Consider the following 6,648-nt stretch of genomic DNA (forward strand, 5'->3'; position numbering starts at 1 on the left):
CTAATAGGCTACCATAAGATTAATAATCTGCATCTGTCTGGGGCATTATTACAGCCCCAAACTAATCAGCAAAGAGGAAATCCCCCCAGACCTGTCCTGTAGCTGCTAGTAGTGTGTATCCTCCTGGCTGTCATGCTGTCCTTATACACACGCCACTGCGCTGCCGGGGGGCTCTGTCTGGTTGCCTGGTAACTGTTGGCGTGGTGCAGTTGCCAGGGCGGTGTGTGGGGGGAGGGGTGGGCTGCACTCCTGTGGGATTGCGACTGTTGGTTGAAGGAGAGGCCAGGGTGGGTGGGAGGGGGTGGGCTCCACCAGCAGTTCCGCTAAACTAAATAATTTGGGTTAGATAATTGGATTTAGGGCATGTCTGGACAACCAGCATTTGGAGGTTGTGCTGTTCAAACATCCCCCACTGATTAACAGACGCATGCACACGTGACAACTAACGAAGCCACTGTCAAAGGCCGTCTGCCATTGGCACAAAGCAAATAATGAAAAAAGTAAAGCTCAGTGGTGTCATCACAAGCCATATTAGTTTTTTTTTTACCATTCGGGCAGGACAGTGATTCTTCATTTATTTCTACTGTAAAACTAAAACATGGAAAACGCTCTTCCACATGGCTGGGCAGGGTTTGAACACATCCATTAAGTCGTTCTCGGGATTTTCTTATACACTGCGGACCTGCTGCGCCTTTGACAAGAAGTGATTAAGAGCGAGTATATGCCATCTTGACATTCTCACTACACCACTCTGAAAGCTAAATGCAGGCACATTTACAAGTGAGAACAAGGGGACGCGTTGATTCTACACAGGGCTGTGGGAGTTTGGAACACGCTGTGCAGCCATGTTGGCGACAGTGGTTCCCAACTCAAGCTCATTCTCACCAGCCACCAGACAGGCCAGGATGAATCTCTTTGGTAACCTTTCTTATGTTCTTAAGGGGTTTTCCTTCTTGCTGCACACAGCACAGGGCAGGAAACTGTTGTGCTGCAGTCCCACAGTATCAAAGAGCTCCTCAAAAACAAAGCTCCGACATTCTAAAATAAGGCTGTTTTCTTGTCTTTTTGATCATGTGTGTCAGGCCTCTTCACACCCCTGTTTTGCCGTATTGGTCGAAAGCTGGTGCGCCTTATTGAAAACATCAGTGCTGAAATGTAGCTGAAGGAGGATGAACATGACAATTCTAACTCTTGTCACTAACACATGAGTTCGATGGCTTGGCACAACACCACACATCAGCACAGGAGGCACGGTGGGTGAGCTTAGCTGAGGCATTGCTTCCTGAACTACTATTCTTGCTGGGTTCAAAAGAAAGGGGAACTGCATCAGTGCTATGCGGGTTCCTCTGCAGATTGTGACTCCTGCCCAGTGAATATCAAAAGCCTCTGCAGACTCATCAGTTGCCATGGACAACTATCTGACAGAAGGTTCTGATAGCTTATTAACCCCTCCGTTCTTTTCAATTGCTAAGATTTCTTTCCATTCCTTTTCTTTAAGGTAAATGTGTCACTGCTCACTATTCTTGTGCAATGTCCTCCATTAAATAATGGGAAATGAACAAAAGCACACAAAAGGTGTTCGGGATATTTACTTTTTCAGGCATTTCACTGAAATAATTATTTCTCATATTTTCTTACTTCCAGGTCCTTTTGATGTTACAGTTAATAGGGATGCAGTCACGCTGGGGCTGGTCTCAATATCACTACTACTCACAGTGTCTTTCATTGTGTCACTTTGGATCTTTCTCTGCTTGTAGCCGTCTAAAATTACAAAGATACCTCTTACAAAAGGTGTTAAGCTGTTTAGACGAGCCGTCATTTAGTTTGCAGAATTGAGTTAGTGCAGAACTTGTCTCAGCCCTCACTAGGACAAGCAGTGAATGGATCGTTTGGTAATTCGGTCTTAAAGCAATTTGAGTTGGGTGATTGAATGGAAAAGAAGTGCTGAAGATTAAAAAAAATTTCTGAAGAAGCACACTTTGCTTACGTGTTAGTTACTGTTATTTAACTCCACTAAACAGTTAAAATTGTCTCAAGTTTACACTGTGGATGGGGTGAATTTGCTGTGTGATTTTCTACTAAACTCACTAGGATACCAGGTTTTCGTCAGGAGCCTTTGAAAACCTCCAACTCTGGCCCTGACAGTGAGGCTGGGGCTGACCGTCCTGGGAGACCAGCAGGCTTTTACTACTGAGGCTCACTGAGAAGGTTACAGCTGTGCAACTCCAAGAGAAACCATCACTGTGTTTTCTCCCCGATAAGAATGATGAAAGATCACTGAGAAAGACAAATATTGGAATGCTCATTCCTAGACAGGTTTCCTGCAAATCCTGCTGATTAACGACTGAGCGAATGAAGACATCAGGAACACGAGAGACATTACCCAGGGACTAAGAAGTGAGACATTGATTTATATATCAGAGACTTTTGCAAGCACATTCCCTTCGAGGCTCGATGTCTGCGTTTTGAGGTACACTCTACCATGGCTGCCACAGCACTGCCTCCTGTCAACCAGGCCTGTTTCTGTTACAGTTTAGTCCAAAGGCAGCTGTGTAAAGAGGCTCTGTCTCTGTGACACTGACCTTGCACACAGCAAGGCTATGACAATATGCTACTGGTTTATGTTTCGCTATTATTTCAAAGAAATACACTTACAACACCCTGAAGGGTGTAAGAGTGTATAGTGTGGCAGTTAATGCTTGAGAGCCTCTCCATTGACTACGCTTGTTAGCAAATGGGAGAACAAAGCTGCTGAATAATACATAAACCACTTTCACCTGATGCACTCTGGCTAATTAAAGGAAGGCCCTAGTTTTTACTGCCCATATTCAATGGCATTAATTATGAATACTGCAAGAGAAGACATCTGCATATTTCTAAATGGCACTGTTTAAAAGCACTTCTTTGTTGACAAATAAGACAAACACATTTAATTTTTCTTTATGCATTTTGTATGATACAAATCCATCCTCGTGTCCCCTAGGTGGTACAGTGCAAAGGTATTGAGAGATGTCTCTTTGGTAACAGGAGCAATTTTGGCTCAGTGTTGCTGATTACTTACCACAACACTTTCTCTTGCTTAGATCAAGAGCCCCTGATCCTCGGTGGAGTATGACAAAAACACTGGTGAAAAAACGTGATGCAGTCCCAGTATTTGCAAGAAAATGTGTATTTTACTGTATAGCTCTGGCCTTTCTTACACTTTGAACTTGAGTCCCTCACTGTTCACTATCCTAACTGCAGGTTCCTCTACAACCAAGTTCACAGAATGAGGGACTTTTAGCCCAGGCCTAGAAAATGTTCCAGGCCTAGAAAAAGTTGTATTAAAGTCTGGAAAACTCCACAATTGTGAAATAATTTGCTTTTCATCATTAAACAGAAGTATTTGTTTCAGTTCCTTTGTAAAACTGTACCATTCAAAGCCACTAGCAAAACCACTAGCCCTCAGGTTGAGTATTTGTTATTCAAAAATTCGCGATGTCATTTTTGTAACCAATACTCAGCTGAAATTAAAATAATTTAAGTTATTTTCAACATTAACATCTATATAGTTATCATGAGAAATGCTAGACTGTACCTACCAATCTGTTGAATCTATTAATCTATTAAAGTAATTAATTCACTCAAGTACATTAAGTACATCTTGCCAGAATGAATGAGGTCCTAATAAATGTAGAAGGTTATTAATAAAATAAGAACTGTCTGACAATAAAACATTTAATTATTTAATAACTATATTTCAGATACAGTGTGTCAATTCTTGTGTCTGCAACTATACATTATTTATTAGGTTCACAAAGGCATCTTACAATGAAAATATGATGTGTTGTAAAGAGCCTGTTATATCAGAGACATACATTACTGCATGCTGATGTGTGAATAAGTGCAGAAGATGTTATAGCCCAGTATAGGAGATCACACAAAGGGCAACAAACAGAACATGCATAAAAATGATAGAGAAAGACAAATATTTCAATGGTTCCCAATTGCTGAAATTGTCTGATACCACTATTAATAAATGTAAGGCTATTGGAATTTTTATTTCCCTGCTTGTTTCAGAACAAGAACAGCCCTTTAATTAAAATGTGGAAAGAAGTTATTAATCATAGTCATGTTAAACTGTTTCTGGTTAATACCCCGATTGAATTTGTTTTTTCAGAGTACAGAAAAAGAAGGCGTTTGTCTCAGGTTCGAACAAGGTAAATGTAATTGTTTTGAACAAAATCATTAATCTACAGCTGCTTTTTTATCATGTAAAAAAAGAGTACGATGGCATGCAAGTACAGACAGACAGGTGCAGGCGAGCAAACACAAACACTTAAGCTCTTTTCGGTACCTGGTCTAATTCAGTACCACACACTTGACATTATAATCTTCAACCTTGCTAGCTGTATAAATCTCTGTGTTTTGCTAGTTTGCTAGTTTTTTTAATATACTTAAGACTCAAAAGAGTTTGATATTTCCAAATACACTTTGGCATCTTCCTCAAATTTGTAAAGCTTGCTAATTATACAAGAGTCTAGGTCACAGATGCAAATTCAGACAAGCATTGGCACAGTGATTCCTAAATACCTCTGTTAATCCTAAACTATCATTTGTAACATTCTTTTCCAATGGTACTTCATACCGTGCTTTGGCATTATCAATGCTATATACAATAGTACTTTAAATTTTGGTTTGACAGTGTTCAGTGCTATATTGAGTGGCACTTAAAATGACAGGGGTTTACAGTGTGAAATTCAATGGTACTTTCCTTAATAAACTGTATTGTCTTCTACATGGTATGTGTGATAATATTTTCAATATAAAATATGGTATTTTTCACAGTGGACTAAATGATAAACTAAATAGGGAAATGATATATGTGATTGCACAATGAGTGGTATTTTTAGCATTGTGCGTTGTATTGTTTAATTAGCTAGAGACAGAGAAGTGTGGGGATATTTAAAGCTGTTCCTGCTTTTGGGGGACATGTGCAAACATATATAAAGTATATATATTTTTCTATTTGAAAATATATTAAAATGTATTACAGCTTGATGAATTAACCAACCTACTAGCCAAAGACAAAATAAAAACTTGATAGAAATAGCTTGTGGCCCTAGCTGTGACTGTCAAAGCTAGGTGTGTACAAACAATGGTGGAATTGTTAATTTATCTCCGCAGTACACAGAAGACAAGCAGCCCACATTGAGCTGCAGACAGAAACATCACTGTTTTCCACTAGTAATGCAATGTCATGAAACAAATGTGTTAACAAACTGATGGCACAATAACTAAAGTGATATGGCACAGATGTCTTTTATTAGGAAATGGAAGTCCGCAATGACAGTGGTACAAGACAAGATGCATGGTAAGTCAATAAATAAAGTTAATTTGAAAATTTTGTACTTCACAGTCAGGGAAGACTTAATTTCTCAACTTAGTACTGTTTCATATTCACACATATATAATGGATGCCTTCATAATAAATTATCCTGAGCAATTCATGCAACCTGATTTGGACCCCTTGGTCATCATTGAATTTCTGACCTCAGCACAGGTGCTGCTCTGAGGAAGAAAGCAGCCCTTGTAGTTATAGAAGGACATAGAGCAGCAGGACAAGAAGAGTGCCTATATACAGTGAGCTTACGAACCTTGCGGTGTGGATCTTGTACTGCAGATTTGCATATTGTGTGGTCAAATTGAAGGAGTTCTCCAAGGTTAAAGTATGATTACAAGGTCATGTTGTGGTGCAGGAATGGCTTGAGAGAGCAGCCAATATCATTTTATTACAAAGCCCTAGTGAAGCAGTGGTGAAAGCCTAGTCTGGAAGACATGTTGAAAAATGAAAGTTTTACCCACCTGTAAATTTGGCCAATACTTTACAAATTATTTTTGTTTACTGACTTTAGTCCATGCTGGACACTACAACATTTTATATGGGTTTAAGTCAGGATTGTTACTGTTGTAAAATACCTGAATATTTCCGTCAACTGTCCACGATACTGTTCATTTCTTTCGAAATATAAGGCATTGTGGGTAATTGTAAGTGCACTGGGGCTCGGTGAGTAAGAGCCTGCCACAATAAGGCACTTCACTCCCTTGACATCCAGTGGAGAATTCCCCCACAAAAGTAGAGCTGGTCTAGTGGGGCTCCCTGTGTTCAAGGGAGCAGTGGAAGGTGGTTGTTCTGAGCCCACAGGAAGATGTGAATGAACTACCACAGGGAGAGAGCCAAGCTTCACCCATCTCATAAGGAAATAAGATACTGCTGAACAAAAAATGTATTTTAAGTTCAAGAGGGAAGCTAGCAGCTGATTTCATTTTATTTGGTGTTTTAAATGTTTTCATTTGACTTAAACAAGTCCGCTCTTTAAATTTCGCATGATTTTTTACCTGAGAAGTGTGGCAGATCCCTCCTTTAGGATAGCTGTTTCAACAGCACTTCAACAAACGTATAAACTCAGAAATTCCTGGGTCCTGTATTTATCAAAGGTTGAATTGAATATAATAATGAAATCATGCAAAAGTCTTCTCTCTTTGCTACCCCCATCCTTACTAGGTGTGTTTACTCTATATATAGGTTACCTACTGTATATCTGACTCCACCTCTACCTACTATATCTTACTCTACTAAGCACTATTGACAAATAGCACACATTGTCT

The sequence above is a fragment of the Lepisosteus platostomus genome, chromosome 17 (genome assembly GCF_059453375.1).
Source record: "Lepisosteus platostomus isolate fLepPlt1 chromosome 17, fLepPlt1.hap1, whole genome shotgun sequence".
NCBI lineage: Eukaryota > Metazoa > Chordata > Actinopteri > Semionotiformes > Lepisosteidae > Lepisosteus > Lepisosteus platostomus.